This window comes from Monomorium pharaonis, chromosome 7 (assembly GCF_013373865.1).
Source record: "Monomorium pharaonis isolate MP-MQ-018 chromosome 7, ASM1337386v2, whole genome shotgun sequence".
Taxonomy (NCBI): domain Eukaryota; kingdom Metazoa; phylum Arthropoda; class Insecta; order Hymenoptera; family Formicidae; genus Monomorium; species Monomorium pharaonis.
This window is the reverse complement of record NC_050473.1, coordinates 8130915-8151992: the sequence shown is the minus strand read 5'-3', so window position 1 is coordinate 8151992 and position 21078 is coordinate 8130915. Positions and strand designations below refer to the sequence as shown.

The following is a 21078-nucleotide window of genomic DNA, read 5'->3' as shown; positions in this document are numbered from 1 at the left end:
TACTCTCGATAAAAATTCTCTTACAAAAATCATTCATAATAGCATTTCAGGATTAATATAAGTATTTCTTATAATTTTGAAGAATTTTAATTTTGAAAATTGCTAACTTTAAACATTCGTCTTTTTTACAAATGGACAAACTCGTCGATTATGCATAATTTTATACTGATTATTATTATAACTAATTATATACAACAAAGAATATTTAATCATCAGAGAAGAATCATATCTTCTAACAAGCATTATACCAAGAAATTTGATGAACGAAGCACAATACATTTTATATGACGGCATTTCATGCTTCATGTTTAGCAGTAATAAAGGTAGAACAATGCGATATATTTTGAACATAAACAACGATCATTAGCATGCGATCTTTATTGCAATCTTTACGGATTTTGGCGCCGTAAACGTCTTTATGACGATCCTTGTTATTATAAGCGAATACATATTTCGAATTAACCTGATAATCTTCGTTTTCGTTACTATCCTTATCCTTCCAAATGGGTTTCACTGTTTTGTATCCATGATGATGTCGGAGCAGAAGAGCCTTATCGGCTCCGGCAAACATTAATGCAGTTGCCTGAGTCACGCTTGAACTCGAAAATATTTCACAAGCCGTGGCATTAAGATAACGGGAACAACGATTTACATATTACATCGCGATATTAAATGAAACGTGTCATGCCTGCTTATGTATGAAAGCGACACTTACTACCGATTACGAGGAATTTGCATAATGAGAGTTAAAGTATGTCTTCAATACTAATTTCATATACTTTTCGGCGAGATAACGATTGCACGATTATGCAGCTCTTATATATTTTTTAGGAATTACGCGCATTCTAACGTAATAACTTCTATTTTTAGAAATTACAATATGTCACACTTATATTTTATTAACTCATTTAACTTTATTATACTCATTTTTGGTGCTCAAAAGCAAAAGTACTTAATATATTATACCTGATATATAAATTAGATGATAAATTTAAGTAAAATAATATATTAATTGTGTGAATTCAAAGAAAGAAATAAGATTAATATACGAGCATAAGAAGACAAAATTTGAAAAAGATAAAGACCTTGTTTCTATATTTGCTAATCTAAATCTTTGACACTGGAATACAAATTATTTTTATTTAATTTGACTTTTTTTTCAATCCATTTTAAACATATTCGCCGGGCAACGGGCGATGACCTCGGTGTGTTCATTAATCCGCCCAAAGTACGAAAAATGACCGCGAGTCTGCGACGTGACGTCGTGTGAAATACGCGCGATTTCAATGTCGTGAAGTGTGTCGCGTTCGACACACGTCGCGGCTCAGTTCAGCAGTGTTGCTTGTCCGACCGCGATTCCGCGTTCTTCATCTCGTCGATGTAAATGTTGATTGAGATCTCAGTGGTTGCTTGTGGTTCTCCTCCGTTTACGTAACGACCAATCTCTTTTGTAACGCCGTCACAAGTGAACAACGGCGATGACCTCGGCGTGTTCGTTAGTCCGCCCAAAATACGAGAAATGACCGCGAGCTTGCGACGTGACGTCGTGTGAAATACGCGGGATTCAATACCGTAAAGTGCGTCGCGTTCAGTTCGCTCGTCGCGCCCGTCGCCGTGTCCGACGGTGATTCCGCGTTCCTCGTTTCGCTGACGCATTAATCGAGACCTCAAAAGCGACGCCCGCGAGCCTCGCTTGCGTTTTTTATCGTCGTCATTTTCTCTTTTCCCGAAAAGTAGACTCGTACCGTGGTGACCTGCGAGCCGCTTCCCCCCTCCCCCCCCCCTCCTACATTCTCGCGAAGTAACCTCAGTCCCGTCGGGGAGACGGTGTTGGGCATGTCGTACTTTATTTATCGCGCCACCTTTTCATCCGTCGCGAATATCGCGAAGAACGACAATGACCGTCGTGTGTCCGTCTGAAACCTATGGAAAATAACGACACAACGACGTGTGTGAGTATACGCGGGATTTCAGTGTCGTGAAGTGCGTCGCGTTCGACACACGTCGCGGCTCAGTTCGTAGCGTCCGCCGTTTGTTCGACGATGGCACAGTTTCGTTTCGTTCTTCGTTTCGTCGATGTTAATTGAGATCTCGAAAACAGTGCTCAAACTTTCTTTACGTTTACGTAATGGCTGGTCGCTTTTCTCGAAAAATGTATACCGTGATATGAACGAGATGGTTGGCGAGCCGCTTCTTCCGTTTCCGTTACTTCCAAATTCGCGATAAATACCTCAGTCCCGCTGGGAGACGCGAGTGCGTGAGACTAAAACCGTCGGAATTCCGCGATCTCGCATCTTTTCCTCCTTCATTTTATCTTTAGAAGTGGCTGTCGCGTGCGAACGAATATCGGTGTGAGTGGAATTGAACAGCGGGCGATCGTCTTTACAAAATTCCTAAGAGGCGTCGCGATACCCTAACCTAACCTAACCTCAACTGATCCGGCCGTTTGCTTAGGTGACGATGCACATGCATTGCGCGAGTGATGATAGTGGGAATATAATCAAAGACACAGGAGCTACAACAGAAGGAAGGAAAGGAACACCGGAAGCAGAGAGAAAGAGGCCAATAATGACGCATCGACCGGTGAGTGAGTTACTTGTATTGAGATTATTATCGTAGCTTTCAGTGACTGTAATTTTATCAAGTAAATAACAAGGTGTTTACTACCAGAAAAATATGAGAATTTATTTCTTTATTCTTAAAAATCATAAATTCATGTGGGATTTTATTGATAATTTTTGGAGAAATTTTTGGCATATTTTACTTTTAAATTAAAAATTTAAATTAAAATTCTATTTTTTTGACAAAATTGTTTCTTCGGTCATTTTTTTCTTGATAATGTAAAAAGTCGATAAATATATATTTCTATGTTCTTTCATAATTAACGAGTGTTTATTAAACTGATGAAAGGGAATACATTGTTCTGAATTGGTGTTGTACATTTGTAATTGTACGATTAAGGCACGTTAAATGTAATTATAAATTTATATCAAATCTATTTTAAAATTCTGTAATTTTATCTGAAATTTTGAAAAAAAAAATCATAGAAAATCCGAGAATTATCTACAAAATTTAAGTAAATACCTTGGTAAATGATGCAGTTATTACAATGACTTTCTGGTATTATGTGTATTAATAAAATTTTATCATTCTAAACACTCTATACACACGTTATATCACAGCACTTCTGAATTAATTTTTATTGTTTTTACAAGTATAAGTAGTTTATGACTGAAATTACTCTATATGTTGCAGCAGAGAGAAGGAGGCCAATGATGATGCATCAACCAGTGAATGAGTTACTTGTATTGGGATTATTATCGTAGCTTTTAGTGACTGTAATTTGATCAGGTAAATAACCAGGCAATTATTATCGTAAAAATATGAGAATTTATTTCTTTATTCTTAAAAATCAAATTTGTGTGAGATTTTATTGGTAATTTTTGGAAAAATTTTTGGCGAATTTTACTTTTAAATTAAAATTTAATTCTTTTTTTGACAAAATTGTTTTTTCGGTCAGTTTTTTCTTGATAATGTAAAAAGTCGATAAATATATATTTCTATGTTCTTTCATAATTAACGAGTGTTTATTAAATTGATGATGAAAAGGAATACATTGTTCTGAATTAGTGTTGTACATTTGCAATTGTACGATTAAGACACATTAAATGTAATTATAAATTTATATCAAATCTGTATTTTAAAATTCTGTAATTTTACCCGGAATTTTGAAAAAAAATCGTAGAAAATCCGAGAAATTATCTACAAAATTTAAGTAAATATCTTGGTAAATGATGCAGTTATTACAATGACTTTCTGGTATTATGTGTATTAATAAAATTTTATCATTCTAAACACTTTATACACACGTAATGTCACAGTACTTCTGAATTAATTTTTATTATTTTTACAAGTATAAGTAGTTTATGACTTAAATGACTATATGTTGCAGCAGAGAGAAAAAGGCCAATGATGACTATATGTTGCAGCAGAGAGAAAGAGACCAATGATGATGCATCGACCGGTGAGTGAGTTACTTGTATTGAGATTATTATTATAGCTTTCAGTGACTGTAATTTGGTCAGGTAAATAACCAGGCGTTTACTACCGGAAAAATATGAGAATTTATTTCTTTATTCTTAAAAATCATAAATTCGTGTGGGATTTTAATGGAATTTTTGGAGAAATTTTTGGCGAATTTTACTTTTAAATTAAAATTCTGTTCTTTTTTTTGACAAAATTGTTTCCTTGGTCATTTTTTTTTGATAATATAAAAAATTGATAAATATATATTTCTATGTTCTTTCATAATTTACGAGTGTTTAACTGATAATGAAAGGGAATACAATACATTGTTCTGAATTGGCGTTGTGATTTGGTGTCACATTTGTGATTGTACGATTAAGGAACATTAAATGTAATTATAAATTTATATCAAATCTGTATTTTAAAATTCTGTAATTTTACCCGGAATTTTGAAAAAAAATCGTAGAAAATCCGAGAAATTATTTACAAAATTTAAGTAAATACCTTGGTAAATGATGCAGTTATTACAATGACTTTCTGGTATTATGTGTATTAAATTTTATTATTCTAAACACTCTATGTCACACGTTATGTCATAGCACTTCTGAATTAATTTTTATTATTTTTACAAATATAAGTAGTTTATGACTGAAATGCTTCTATATGTACCTTGTTTCTTTGGAAAGTATTTGTACAATTGATTATTAGAAAAAGAGCATAAATGTTATAAATTGCAGTGCTCTTACAATTATTAGATTGTCCAGGGAAAGAGACTCGCGGGACAAAATTGTCGAATCGTATGTACGGAGTGTTAGTGTGTCTTACCTCGTGTAATTAATTTACAACATGGCCCGCTAGCAATTCTTGGTTTACCACGCGATCCAGGCACTCTTGTACATTCCTGAGAATGTGACACAATTGGGCTATTACGGCCATTCATTACAGTGGTAATTGTATTCGGCTTAATTTCACGTTGCGTTTTCGCGAGTCGCAAGAGGGAGGAGGGGGGGACAATGGTGTCCCGCGACGTTAATGCATTGTCGTTACCGCGAATAGTCGCCGTTGCGCTCTTTATTCGTTGCGCTTTATAAACGCCAGCCGGAGGGCGCGATTTATGTGTGATATTTTTGTAATTTATCGTCACCTTCGCTACGGCCCATGGGCGATAAATCTCGCCGCGAGATGCGTCGAGATTGCGGACTCTCACGCCGGCGTTAATCTTCCGGCGCGAGGAACGCCTCTGACATCCGGGCCGGGCCTTTTAATTTAAGGCCCTTCTTAATTACAAATTGACAAGTGTCCTCGTGGGCTTCAGGCTTAGCCGGGCAAAATCTCCCCTACGACGGTGACGAATAATGTTTTGAAAGCTTCAGCTTTCCAGCGATACCTACCCGTCTTTTTATAGTCGCTGCACTTTTTTTTTTCTATTTATCTAATGCACGCTGGTGTTGGATAAATGTAGAAGAGTTAAGAGTTCTATTTTACTATTTGTTTATAATATTACATTACCGATTTTTCTATATTATCATTTTAACGATATCAGTACGGGAAATTATGCGAAAGTAAAAATTTAGATAGTTTTTTTATTCTATAAGTTTCTTGCAGCGTTTTCTAAATTCATGGATTAAATATACACTTTAATCTATTTTAGTATAAGAATCCAATTTTTAGGACAAATTTGACAGATTTATTATTCTAATACAAAATTTCATTACTCACTAATTTGGCGCGCGGAATTATCGGCTGCGGTGATTTTGTATAAAATAATAATTGGCGTTAATTCAAAATAATGAATTTTCTTAAAGACAATTTTTATATTAAAAATAATGATTTTTTGCTATTAAATATTTATTAATAAAGAATTATATATTTCCCAAGAAGAAATCTTCACTAAATTTTTAAGTTATTTTTCTCAAATTATTATCCGGGATAATATCGGGATAAAACGACTTGAGAAACAAGAGGGAAGATTAAATTAATTTTATATAGGCAAGAAATTATAATATACTCACCCCGGTTGTTCCAGAATCCTATTTCTCTCTTAGGGCTCATCTTTCTCTCGGGATGTCAGGCTTGTTAGGCTTCCTCGCGTTGTACAGGACACTCGGATTAATTATTGATAAAAATCTTTCGCGTGACTACGGCACTTCCGTTTCATAAAACTCACGCTAATAACAGATCTTTAAAAAATCCTTTTAGTCCGATTACTTGAACGGCACTCCCGAGACGAACGCGCGACGAACGGGCTGCGATTTCTTTCTCCAAGTAAATAAGTTATTTGAATCAAAAACAAATTATATTTTAACTATCGTCATTGGATTGCTCGTTTCAAAAACTATAACAAACGATGTCCATTTTACTTGTGTAAAAGCAGGACTTTTTTGTTCTTCTTTAAACACTCTTCCTTAAAATTTAATCAGTGTTATAAAAAAATATTATTAATTATAGATTGCGAAACATTTTCTTATAATATTCATTTTTCATTACTTCCAAAATTTTACGTTAAAGAAAATTACGCAAGATATATGGTTTTGCAAAAAAAAATTGTCTTGATACGCTTTATAAATCGTTAATTATACAAGCCAGTGACCATTTATTGCAATAATCAAGGTATCGTGATGTTCACTATTTTTTTTGTTATTTGTTGCGATCTCGCTCTGTAGGATAATGCGACAATACGAGGCAGCAGTTATGACCCGCTCGAGTGTCAGTAGTCGAGTGTGAATGATAGCGCGGCGGCCTGTAAACCGCGCAATGACGCATTGTACGAAAAAACAAATGCGGCAGACCGCGTGTCAAAAAAGAAAGAGCGATTTTCGTTATCACTTCCATATACTCTTAATGATTTATAAAATAATTTTACTTTTAATATATTTCGTCCCTTGCATCACAAATCAGTTTCGATGCAGCGTAACATTTGAACATCGATCCGAAGAATAAGGTTTACCTTCTTTCCATCGAAGGAAGTGTTTTTAATCGTATTTTTGCTAAGTGTAGCTGGTTGCGAAACCTGCAAGTTTAACTTTTTCTATTTTCTATTCGCCGCATGGTAGCCAATCTTTTGTTTCGCGAGTACGTGCTTCAGTGACAACGTCGTTATTTACGAGGCCGCTACAATCTACGCACACGTAGTTACGAACTTTAGCCGTGTAACGGAGGATCGGGGAAGTCGTTTGGCGAGTTTTGTCTAAGTTAACGAACTCGGAGAGCGGAGGTATCGGTCGAAGTTCGTTAATCGATCGCCGGAAATTCTTAGAGATACCTCGCGTGGTTAGTTGTCAGCGGTAATTTGGAGTATGTGACAAATGTTCGATACATTTAAAATCAACTAAAATTTCGGGGCTGTTTGTTCTCCCTCGAATGTGTTGGAAGTTTAAAAAAAAGCATTCTTCATTATAATGTAAAAAAAAACTGGCATACAATGGATTGAGAAGAAATTTTTTTTATTTTGTTAATTGTAATAAAATAAAATCGAGGTGATAAATTAAAGTTTCATGGAGTGACCGAAATGTGTAAATTTGTAATTATCAGTTCAATCATCAATTTTTAATTGTTGACAAAAGTATCTATTTCCAATCCCGAGCTGTTCTTTAGTTTAGTTTTGTAAAAACAATTTGATTTGACTTGAAGGGATCACGCTTCGAATGAAAAACACGGACCGCGTATCTTTTGTGAGCACTTTAATTTAATCACCGGCGTTATTTTATTTCGACGTTTTAAAATTGACGCAACGTAGGGACCGAAACTGTAATTTTGACACTGTCAATTGTTATCTGATTACGTGAAAGCTGCAAAAATAGTGACAATATTTCGCCATTGCACTCTCTTCAGCGACGACAATTTAATTGTGCTTCGAATTGGTCCGCAATTTGATAAGACTATTTGAAAAATACCACTTTGAATCAAGTGGTAACTTCTTATCGACTCGACAGTAATAAGGATTTGCTTACATCGCAACGTTACGCGGGTAAAGTACACCAGCATGCTCCCAATTCAATAAGCATGGGGACAGGTGTTCCGTCAATGGTTAACTTTTTATTTAATTTCCACCCCGGCGCGGCGCATGGAAATCCTCACTCCATACGTTGGTCGGAATAAGAGCACGGAAGATTCCCTGGGAAGATACGCCGGTATTTCAGAAGAGCCCGGGATAAATTCAACGTAGACGGGGATGAACGCGAGAGGGGATGCGGGAAGGGTGGGACTTTTTGGTACACTTCCTCCATTCGGCGGATGAGAACGGCATAATGTGGCGTATTTTGATGGGGCATCGTGAGTTTGACGCGCCATGTAAAATTTCGCCGGCGAGGAAGCGGATCACCGTGAAAGCGGCTTTATCGCGAGTGCGCGCCCGGCGTCTGACGTTAGGGAAAAGGCCCCGCGCTAAAATTTCATGTCACGACGAAGTGGAAGCAATTTGACACGCGTCCCGCCACCGCGCGGTGTATATCAAATTCAAAAAAGCAACGCTCGGGTTCCACTGAAATACGATAACGTGCTGCTTTTTTCCCCTCCGCCCCTCCTCCCCGTAAACACAGCAAGCTCGCATTTCTTTATGCGTCGGTGTGGGTGAATAATGTTACGCGGCTCTCTCCAAATGATACTTGTAATAACAATAGTTGTACATTGAAGTTTTTTTATTGCGCGACATACGAGTCGTTAAAGCTATCGACGTTATTGGAATGGCCGAGGAAGTGACACGGTAAATAAAATATTCGCGGAAAATAGATATTGGATAATTCTGGTATGAACGCCGCATTTATCAGGTATATTAAGCTGGCTGAGCCATATCATCAAAACACATCGATTTCTACATTGGAATTATTTGCTAATTATTTGCTATTTTTTGCTGAAAAAAAATTTTTTTACTCCAGTCAAAAAAATACCAGTGACTAGCTAGCTTAAGCTATCTAGCCACTATTTTTTTGCAGCAAAAAATAGCAGATAATTAGCAAATCCAATGTAGAAATCGATGTGTTCTGATGATATGGCTCAACCAGCTTAATACACCTGCATTTATCAAAAATAGTCTTAATTTATCAAGTATTATTTACGTTTAAGGTAAATATAAATTATATCAGTATAAACTTAATACAGTCTATTAAAAAAAAATTTGGAAATGCGAAATATTTATTTTTTGCATTTAGAAGAAGAAATTTTTTAAATTCTTTACTTTTTTGTCGTGTATCAAAAGGGATGAGATAGCCATGGATTGCAAAGAATGCTCATCTTTATCCTGTATCCTTTGTCTTTTTGTACTTATGCATCACGAAATAATCAATTAAATCTCTTACGCTCCTTGCAGAAAGAATTACATAGTTTATAAGATATACTTAATACAAATTAATTCTACTCATGATAATTTTGTTAATATTAGCAGTAAAAGAACTTTGAAGTCACAGCATGGTTATGACATAAAGACCTATAATGGAGCAGTTGTATGCAAATTATCTTTACTCTTTGTATTTGTTCTGACTTTTGCGTAAATCTCGCGCTATGTAAAGATCGGGATTACCATAATTTAATAAAATAACGAAACATGAGAAAGTCGAGTAATTGATGCACATGTATTACAATTTAGTACGATAATTTAGTACAATATTGTTACTAATTACGAAAACTGTCAAATTGTTTTAACTCTAATTCGAGGTATTCTTGAAAATGAAAATTGCACAACAAAAATCTCACAAGAGTTTGGTGTAGATCATAGTTGTCATAGGTAAAATTTAGTCGCTGTGTCATCGCGATTGCAGAATGTAATCTGTGTTATTAAAATGTAATCAGAGCTCTTTCACTCTTTCCAAGTAAATCACTCAAACTTTTATTAATTTTCCTAATTACATTTTATTGATTTTAGCACAAGTATCTTTATCTTGAAGTATTTCTGTGATCTCAATGATGTAAACATCTTTATCTAAATAAAATAAATTATCGAAATGAATTATCTCTTTTCAGTCTTGGGTGGCGCAACCGAAAGTTATAATAGAAAATTAGGAGGGATCATTTTGCCAATGCCTTGATCCTTTCTCTACGACGGGGTCGCGACCGGATGTTAAATTGAGCGTGTAATACCGAACGAATCGGCATTAATATCCGTGGAATTAACCCGATACTCGGTAATTAAATCGATTAATTTCCATTTCCGAGTGGCTCGCGCAATTTTCGAACGCGTCCCGCGATTAATTCCGGACCCTCTAACGTTCCCGCGATATTTTATACTCGGCCGCAAATCAACGGTCACGGGAGCAAATTTGCGATGCATTTAACGGACACGTGAAGTAATACGAGCGTAATTAATTTCGTATTTTTTTACAGTACACCAGGTGTATCGGTTTCGTATGCGCTGATGGTAGAGCTTCCATCCCCTGTAACGTTTTAAAGTTAAACTCTAAGAGCACAACAGTCGGCTATTAAGGCGCTTTGAGAAAACGGAGGATATATTCAGCGAAGTCTGTCGTACTATACGATAAACTAATTGATTTATTTAGAAACATAAAGATTTGACGTTTTATTTGAAATAAAAAACGACATATTTTGTTAACAGGGTAGTCACACAGAAATTAATCTTCCATAAATTTTACTTTCTTATTTTGCATTAATAATAGAATGAGCGATACGATGTTACATTTCCGCCATCTCCCGATATTCAACTTGTTGATACTCTGATCTATTCTTCTCTTCCATGTTTTTAACTACTCATTAATTTTACTCAATAACTCATACTTTTTCATATCTATTAACTTACACTTCTTACATACTTGATACTTTTGTCATGTTTAGGAAATTAAAACATGAAAATAAATCTTTGTTTTTTCTCGAATATTTTAAATGTAAATATTATCTTTGTAATATAACGTGTACATAAAGCGGATTTTCTTATTGATATTAGGGATATTTCTATTAAAATTTCGTTAGTCTTTTGAAGTCACTTTGGCGATACTTCTGAAGGTTTCCACATTTCAAGTTAAGGATTTACTGGACGTAATCTCGAGTTAGCAGAGCTGCAACCGCTGAATCCTTTTTAATAGCCTTTTTACAAAAAGTCGACATTTATTTTCAATACCATGTAATTACACGTGAGAGAAATAAGGAAAAATATCTTGGTCACGAGGGAGTACTTGCCAAGAATAAAAATGTAAAAAAATGTTAAAAAATAATAATAGATCCCTATATTAAATGCAAAAATTGAATTTTGTCGGTGCCGCAGTGATCAAAACGAAAACATATATAATAACATTGAGATAAAATTTTATTATTAAAGTACAATTGTTGCAAGAGTGACAAGATCTGATCACTCTTCCACAATATATATGTAACTGTATTTTAATAATGATAATTTTATCTCGGTATTATTATATTTTCGTTGTGACCACTTTATTTTAATATCAGACGAATGTGCATAGGCGCATTTAGATTGGCTTACCCATAGGATAAGCGACACGGAGTAATCCCTCGGGAAGTTATTCCGTGACGCTGCGACGTCAGTCGTCGTTATAAGCAACTGGCGTGAACCCAGCAATTTTATTCAAAATTAAGTTATGCCGTTTCAGTCATAGCTTTTACTTAGAAAGATTGCACGCGAGCTGTGTGCACGCAGCGAAGAAATCAGATATTTTTGAGGTACGTTCCCTTAGGAAATTATAATATATTACTTTGCAAAAACAAGTTTGAATTTGTTTAATATATATATATATATATATATATATATATATAAAGTGTTTATTTTTAAATAATTCACGCTGAGGGGAGAATAGAGATGAAAATTTTTTATTTTAGGAAAATTATATGACTTTTTTATATGACGTTTTTTGCATTGATATTTGTATCTCGCAATCATCAAGATTAAATTCAGTTAGTAAAGTAAAAAATGAACAATTACCGATATTATTGCTTCGGATTTTTTATAAATGCTCTGCAACAGCGGAATGACAATGAAGATTCGACGGCTTCGTCAATTTGCTGTTTTAAATCGTAACGTTTACATACGGATGTGCACGTGGTCGATTGTACGGTTGTAATGCATTAATAATTTCAGTTACCGTTCATTCAGTTTTTGCGTGTACCAACTCGAGAATTTACATTGCGTGATATGTATTCCGATCGATAAACACATCTACATTTCAAGATGATTGTCAGTGTCATTCAATCAACCTCATTGTATTTTTTATTTCTTATTTTCTTTTTTTCTTGAAATCTCGACGAGCATTGAGCGGTTCTCACATAACTTATGGATTTAACAGAACACAGACTTTTTTTTTTTAAAGATTCTAAGACGCCCTATATATATATAGGGTGTACGCCCAAAGCCACTTAGAGGGCTGACAAATTAACGAAGTTTATGATTTTTATTGCGGACAGGATTCCTCCGGTCGTTTGGCGCTGTAAATTAATCTCGCGCGATGCGGTGGAGGTGAAAGGAGAGGTCTGCATCGGTTCTCCCGCGGGATTACCGTCCGGCTAAGCGCAGTTTATTTCGTCGTGGTTGCCGGTGTAATCGTGCGATGCGGTAAGACGTTCGTCTCCAAGGGATATTAGGAAATAAGAGATCGTGAAATCGCGATACACTGTGCTATCTGTGTTTCCTCTCTATATACGATTCTCGGGCACTGTGCCAGCTTCTCGCTTGCGTTCTTTAATCTGCTTAATTTCTTTAAAATACTTTCCAGTGGCTGTGTGCGCGTCCCCCCTCTTTTTTTTACACCCCATTCCTCATTGTTTGCAGTTGGCAAACGCGACGACGTACGATGCAGAAATATGTAGATGAATAGGGACTCATTCCGACGGATTGGTTTTGTTTTACTCTTCAGGGATTGCTTCTCTCACTTGAGCTTTCCCGGCAACATATTTTAATTTAAAAAAAGCCGAACGCAAAATGAAGCATCGTGTTTTGTTCCGTTCGAGATAATCCGTTATCGACAGCTTGGATTACCTTCCCTCCCCCCCTACAAGCTCGGTACATGTATGTACAATAACTGGCTCCTGAGCAGAGCGCGACGTGAGTTTCTTCGATATCATTGCGAACGTCGGTGTAACACAGACAATACGATGAGAATCGATTCGGTTCGATGAGCGCTCGCTTCCCGCGCAATGAGGTTGCTTCACTCGATCTTGGTGAACCACCTCCTGCATAGGGAATTTGCCACCGTATACCGCCTGAAACCAATCTCCGTCAACCGAACCGTTTCACCATTTTAATCCGCAACATCGCGGCGAACGAGACATTCGCGGAAACGAACTCCGGAACGGTCTTACGAAACGAAATCAGTCGAATGTGCGGGATATCCCGGACGAAGAGAGGGATCTCTCCTCCGAGTAGTACGCGTGACGCTTGCGAGCGTTGGGGCAGTGTCGAGCAAGTTCAGCTTATGAAGCTGCCAAACGGAATGGGAGCATTCCAATATGAAAGGAAATTACTTATTAAAGTAAAGAACATATTTTCGGGTGGCAGTCTCCAACATATTCATCCTTCTCTTTCTTTCTCTCTCTTTCTCTCTCTGTTTCTCTCTTACTCTCGGATTAATACCAGAAGACTCGGAGAAGAAGTTCGGAAACGTCCAATTCAGGACCAATTTCCACGCGACATTGATACAGTTCGAAAGCTACTGAGAAGGAATCAAATCAAGTCCTTCCTAAACTTATTCGAGCGTGTTCCGGCACCTGCGGATAATTTTGCGAGACGACGACGTCGCGACCTATGAGAAAGTGATGTTTCGTTAATCTCGGTTAATATCAGCCGCGCGGGGCGGCCTTGTAACTTCGTCGAGAAATTTTGGCGACGTTCCCGGCTCAGAGTGGATTTACAGGGCGGCGAGAAGGGGAAGGGGCGAGGAAAGAGAGAGAGAGAGAGAGAGAGCAATCGCGGTACCAACGTCGGAGCGCGGGAACGCTCGCGCTCGCGCCGCCCTTGATGCGCGTCACCATTAGTGCCGGGTACCGGTTTACCCCCGGCTATATATGTATCCGCTGAAATTCGCGATGCACGCGAAATCCGGGATAAGCCGTACGATTTGCCGTGCGGCGGGCGAATCCGCGCGACGGCACGTCGACCTAACGACGGAATGAATAACAGAGGAAGCGCGGCGGGCGCGCGGTTACCCTTCTGATAGCCGGCTGTCGTATTTCGCGTAGGAGAGGGCCCCCGACGCGCTCTCTCTCTGTCTCTCTCTCTCTCTCTCTCTCTCTCTCTCTCTCTCTCTCTCTCTCTCTCTCTCTCTCTCTCTCTCTCTCTCCGTGACGTCGTCGCCTGCCCGGGGATAATCGATTGCCGGTGCATTCAGCGCGACGATACCTCTGCGGGATGCATCGCGCACCGTTATTGTTGGAAACACCCAGGAGTCGCACGTGCGCATTTCAATGGTGCCGTCCGGAAGAGATAAATAGGTGGGCAGTGTGAGCTTTATTTTTGGCCCGCTGCACTCGCTCGCGAATGCCGCGATCGGTCCACTCGTCGACTGCCGTGATCCCTATTTGAGGACCGCGTTGGAAATAGCAAAAAGTGATATATCGCGCAGGGGGAGGAGGGTTAAACTGCATCCATTACTGTGCGCTAGAGCAGAGAGAGAGAGAGAGGGAGAAAGAGAGAGAGAGTTTCCGGAATTATTCGGTTAAATGCGAGGTAAAATGGGTTGAATGTTAAATAAATATTTGATTAAATGTAAACGACATATAGTAAGAATTTTGCAATGCAATCGAATTATTTTTGTTATTAATAAACATTTTAGTCTCTTGTAAATACAATAATATCTCATTGTTCCGTGAGTTAAATTATGATTTTCAATCAGCGATCTTCCAATTTACGGCTATTTGAGTAAAAAAAAAAAAAAACATTTATTATTAACTGTTTAAAATTGATTTGTTAAATTTAATTTATTTTGTTATTTATAATAAAAATACCCCGGCGAAAAGAAGTTAATCTACTCTTCGGATGAAATTAATTGAAAGGGAAAAAACGCGGAGCGATATATCATCGTGAATATTAGAATAGATCTTTGCAATATCCATCCGTTCGTGAGGATCGATGATCGATGTTTCGTTCGGCAAAGTTGTGAAGCGTATTGAGCCGATTTATTGTCGGGCCTCAGATCGGATGAATATAAATTTTTCAAAGATGCCACACAAGAAAGAAAGGAGCTACAAGGTGGACGTCGGGATGACATCCAAGAGTTGTAGATTCACTGAAAAATATATGGCTGTAGTCCCCCTCCCCCGACGCTAGTAAATCAATACCGCAAATACCAATCTGGTAAATGACGCGGAGAAAATCTTAATGAGCTGTAACGTGTCGATATTATGCGTATCAGATCGGCGCGAGCTTGTTATTAATCATTGAAACTAATCTATTATATCACACCGTTGTATAATGTTACGCGTTTTAAGATAATTAAATTGTTAACGTTTATCGTTGACGTGAGGAAAGTTTGTATATTTCTGGCTTTCTCATTCTCTGATAGCCTATTGATTAAAACTCTCAAGTACAAATAATGGATAGTTACATTTTATTTCTAAATTTATTTACAATTGTTGTTTCCCAAAGTGGTACATTTATTTGGAACGTGTGTATTACATATATTGTAATGGAACAATTTATGAAGAACTTATTATATCGCAACGTAGCATGTAGAAAATTACGTAATTTACAACTAGCAAAGTTGAGATTGCAAAATAGAACCTGTAAAACTACACTGAAACACTACTAAAACGCAGGAGAAATAAAATCAAGCAGAGTCTTTATATTCCTCCTCTACAGAACATTTTATTTCGGGGGGATCTAAGCGATTCGATTGCGATCCACTCAAACTCGTTTTACGATCTCTCTTGCTATACGAATCCGATTCGCGTCTATAAAAAGTAATACTCGCGCCGATCATTGTGTTTATTCGCCCGGAAAATTCATATAGTATATCTCTTTTGAATTGTCGTTGTAATGGCCTCAATTCGGTAAGAATGGAAAATAACGTTCGCAAAAGGAATGAGAAATCGACTCGATCGCTTGAGACTCGCGTCCGACGAATGTATTACACCTCCCCCTCCCGCTCCCCTGCCCCTCTCGGTCAGGCCTAATATAAAAATGACGCGGGGGATCGCCAATCGACTTCATTTTATCCTGCACTTTATTCTCCGTGTAGCCTCAACGTGTTATTGCGCAGATACACGGCAGGTTAAGCCGCCATCGATTTCTGATACTATCCTGGCTCAGAAATAAGCCGGCTCCTCGACATCTCCACTCTTTTCGTTCGCCGTCACCGAAGCGTTTACGCGATTCGGACACTTTTCCATCGGTAAACAATATTTACCGACGCATACGCGATACGATATGCAGCGCGGCGGATTATTCTTCTGGGATTGTGGAAATGTATGGGATACATACATTCCGGTGCAACTCAGGAAGGTTCCGTGGGAACTGCCAGACGAGATGTATCGATTTTTTTTAAACAAAAGCAGATACGTTACAGAAAGAATAACGAGATACTTTTCGTAAAGATAAATTGATATTGATTTTAACAATGATTTTAGAGACGACTGAAATGCTTGATCGAAAAAAATGACATTTATATGCTAATATATGTAAGACAATAAATTTTACGTGACAAAACTGATGCTACAACTGTGGCAAATGCAATTCTTCACGCAAAAAGTAAGTTGAAAATATAGAATAAAGTTTTTTGTACAAGACAAAGTGGTCTTTGAAAATATAGAATAAAACTTTTCATACGAGAGACTTTGTCTTCGACAGAATAGACTCGAAAATTAATAATATTTTTGCACTTGTTTTAAAGCTCAGAAAGATATATTCTGCTCATTTTTTTACGAGGAATTATTATGTTGTCATCAATTCTATATTATTTTTTTCATGTTATAAATTATTTTTTGAATATAGTGTATCTAGATAATAAAAGAACTCTATTTTTTTACGATTAATTTTCGAGATAATAAAATTAGAAAGTTAACAAGTGCCACATACATATATACAAAGTAATTAGTGCAAAGTAGGTAACAGAACTTTAATGAATAATCTGAAAACTTTGAACGAATAAATGAATGTTTTTACTTGGTTTTAACTTTCCGCGATACCATTCACGTTATGATCAAATCTCGAATATGGAACAACACAAGCTTTTTCTACTATTCCTATTCCGCAACGTAGCCATCGTCCTATACGAGACAGGTGATTGACTCAACAACTACGCTCAGTAGCAACGTTTATTCGACGAACGATTGTACGTCTGAATGATCGTAAAATGACGGAAGTAGAAAAAGAGCGTCTCGCGCGCGGCCGTTCGTGTCCTCGGCCGTCTGACCGGCGACGTTCGTAACTACTCCGCTCGGCGCACCTATTAGTCACTCGCATCACGTAGATCCGAAACTGACGGAACGATTGAAACTAAAACGGGAATCGAATCTTACAGGCCTGAAGAAATGTCACGAGCGGTATATTTCGAACATCGAAATACGTAAGATTGTTATTGCGATGGATGCATACAGATGTGTTAAAATATTTCGATTAAAACGTGACTACAAATAAACATCATTTCTTACATGATTAATTTCAAGACTCTATACACACCCGTTGTTTTTCAATATCTTCACTACGCACTCTCACATATACTTTAACATCTCCAAAAAGTATTTATATGGTTGTTTAAAAAGAATGCGTAAATGTTATAATTAATAAAAGTGCTTTTAGTTTTTAAAAAGAAAATAAATTTGCAAAACAAAATTGTCGAATCGTGTAGCCAGAGCAATATTTTACATTGATAAAAATTTATAAATGGCAAATAATGTAATTATTTGCAATTTTTTCCTCTATTATCAAATAATAATGTTTCCAACGTGTGTTGTTAGTACTTAGAAGTAAAGGATGTTTTATCGAGAGATGGAACGTTATGTAATGTTTAATCAATTTTATCGCTCTTAATATGTTTACACTGTAAAAACATGCATTTGCCGCATGGCGTTTAATGGGCTCGGACGTTTTCGTACTTCGGAATGATTTTTCGCTCGAATACACGCTCGCCATAACCGTTGGACTAAAAAAGAGATCAAGCGATCGTCGACGACGGCGCGCTGACTCACGGCTGCCGTTACGGTCCTCCACTTGCAGTTACGATAAGATTTCGTACGGTTGTCCTGTTGTTCTCGCAGAACTGCCGAGTCATTGAAGGCAAACGAGCTGCAGCACGCGGGGGATTTGCCGACAATGGCGATACTATCGCAAGCGAATTCGAAACTCGATGATTCAGTCATTTTCTAGCGCATTCCGGTGCACGCAGTCGTAAATCAAACGTGTATCGCGACAAGCTTTCTCGTTGCAAAAATTGCTGAAATAATGCTTTCGATATATGAAGTGACACGTATTGCGTTGTGACGATTGGAGGTTCGACAGCGCGTCCTGCGTGCTGACAATTATTGTTATTAATCGCAAATTGTTACGCGTTTTTCTCCAACGCATTTACGCGAGAATAAAAGCAATTTTTTTTTTTTAATGAAAATTCTTTTTTCGTTTACAACCGTAATATCACTCTCATTTTATAATATCTGCGAGCTACACGGACGGAATAATATCAGAGAATAAGAGCAGTGTAACGGTTGAAAAATATATAACAGAAGACAGTATAATTTTAATTTTTAATTACTTGTTCACGCATTAAAAAGATTGCAAAATTACGTAAACTAACGTGATGTATATGTAAGTTTTATCATAATTACAAATTTTTACTTGTTTATGCAATTTTATGTACGTTTTTACCGTTTGCATCACACAAGTCATAGTCAAATAAAGATTACATGAAAATAAAGATCCTAGGTTTATCAACGCGAAGAGTCGAGCAGCTGTTACACTCTTTCACAACGCAGTTGTGAAAGAGAGAGAGAGAGAGAAAGAGAAAGAGAGGGGAGGGACATAGAATCGACGAGCAGAGTGATTAAATGCTCGATAACGAAAGGGCGGTGGCGTTCTGACAACCGGTGTGTGATGACTTCCGTCGAAGCGATCAATCGATTCAAGTTCTCGCGTCACAAGTACACGTTGGGAACAACGATAAAGCGAAATGATGATGATTAGCGTCGGGCTTGCCGACGATAATTTCCTGATCTTCAACGCGATCGTCCGAGACCGTAGATCGAGACGAACACCTCCTCTTCGACTCGTGTTGCCGCCGTAAAATTGTAAATCTTCCCCCGCGCTCGTAAATTCACGCGGCGAAGCCGTCTGTTCGTGACGAATATGATTACGCGGTGCACGAACGTTGACACCGAGCGAGTTTTCCTCGTGTTGTCGAGGACCGAAGCGCGATACAATCGTGATTTATAGAGTGCACGAGTGCGTTGGGATGCGAGGGGAACGAATACACGCTCTTTTCATCCCCCTCCAGCGCGGTATTTGTTGATGTCCTAAAAGAAAGATGAGCTTGTTAAAAGAGAGGATCTACTTGTTATTATCGATGTCTCATATGAGATGATATTGATGTAAGATGACCCTCCAGCTATTCGAAATAAATTACATCAGCTCGCATTTTTCTACGTTTTTGCACCTGCTTGGTACATATTCAATAAATACCTACAAGTTTGGATATTTAGCATTTGTGTTACGTAATTAAAAAATAAATTAAAATTGCTTAAACTAGGATTCTTGCGATATCTCTATTTTTCATATATTAAATTCCAGAGATTTTGTTAAAACGTATCACTTGTTTTTTTTTAAACTGTGCCATTTAATAATTTGCAATATTTTTTACTCTTTATTAGCCGACTGTAAAAGTTTCCTTTTAAATTTAGTTAACATAAAAAACTAATAATTATTAAGAGAGATGTACAAAGGATTGGAAGATAGGTTAATTGTTAGCTTTATACTAGAATATTGTAATTGATTTAATTTTCATATTGATTAATATATATTTAATATGCAAAATGTGTAGAATGGATCGGGCTGTAAAAATGCGAGCTTTTCCATTTGTCATGAACAAAGGTTACTCTTCTCCACAGCTGCCTGCGCGACGGACCTTGAGAAACGCGTAACGGTGTGACGGTATCATCGATCGTAAAGGTTTGATGGACCATCAAGGACCATCATGGACGAATCAAGGTACCACAGAGTCGTAAACTCCGCCACGTCGTTTCGCCAGTCAATTACCGGCATGCGCACTTGTCATGCGAAAAGATTGCAATATATGCCCGTCAGACGTCCATTATTAATACTTTAATGGCACTTCCTAGATACCACGAGGTTAACAAGGAAATAGAAATTCGTGTATTATTTAAATATTCCCCGGAGGAAAAGTTAAATTTAGCTTTCTCTATTTTATGGAAATCACAAAAATACACACTTAGCAAGCTACTCTGAATTTTATACGAAGTCTTTCATTTAGAAAATTTAATATCATATATATCTTAGGTTGAATTACTACATTTAATCCATGAGTTAATATTTATTTATTACGAGAGGAAAAGTGTACGCGGTAAACTCAAGACGGGGGGCTGCAGCGATCCTGATAATACACCTGTAAATGTGCATTTAAAGCGTTGCGATTTGTCCGTGATACAAAAAGATATTGTCAGTACGTGAAGCAACTTCCACGGAGATAAGCTCTACGGAAATAAAATCTGTCGCATCTTAGGACCGGTATTACTCCCCTTAATGCCGTTTTATGCCGCGTTTGCATTCTGCAGCGCAAAACTCCGTCCTCCTTTTTCCACCTCTCTCTTCCGCAACTCGCGGACAATTCTTAACGCTTTTATTTTCACGCGCTTATGCGTTTTCTTTTTCTAACTCCCTCGCTCGCGTCTCGTCCGTTCTTATCATCTGCCTCTTTGTACTCCCTTATCTCTCTCCCTTTCTGCTCTACTTCATATTCTCATTTCCCCCTTCCTCGCTGCTGCACTACACCATCGGCGCATTTCTCGCTCGCTGCATATTGACGCGGAGACGTCGTAAAATTCAGTCGCTGGCCGGAATAGCAAGTCCAAGGCGCGACTAAGGGCCTGCACGTAAAAATCGCCGGGTTTCGAGGCCGATGCCGCAGGCTTTTCAAGGTAAAGCTCGTTTTCCCCAGCGTA

The 21078-nt window shown here is 37.6% G+C and overlaps 1 long non-coding RNA gene across 1 annotated transcript in view; it reads left to right on the top strand.

The window, feature by feature from the left end:
* The window catches only part of LOC114255686, a 137891-nt gene that overhangs the window by 49166 nt on the left and 67647 nt on the right, over window positions 1–21078 (top strand). Inside the window, exons 4-6 of the long non-coding RNA XR_004964217.1 lie at window positions 2455–2583; window positions 3256–3351; window positions 3953–4024. This is a non-coding gene — a long non-coding RNA (uncharacterized LOC114255686). The remainder of the gene's footprint in view (window positions 1–2454; window positions 2584–3255; window positions 3352–3952; window positions 4025–21078) is intronic.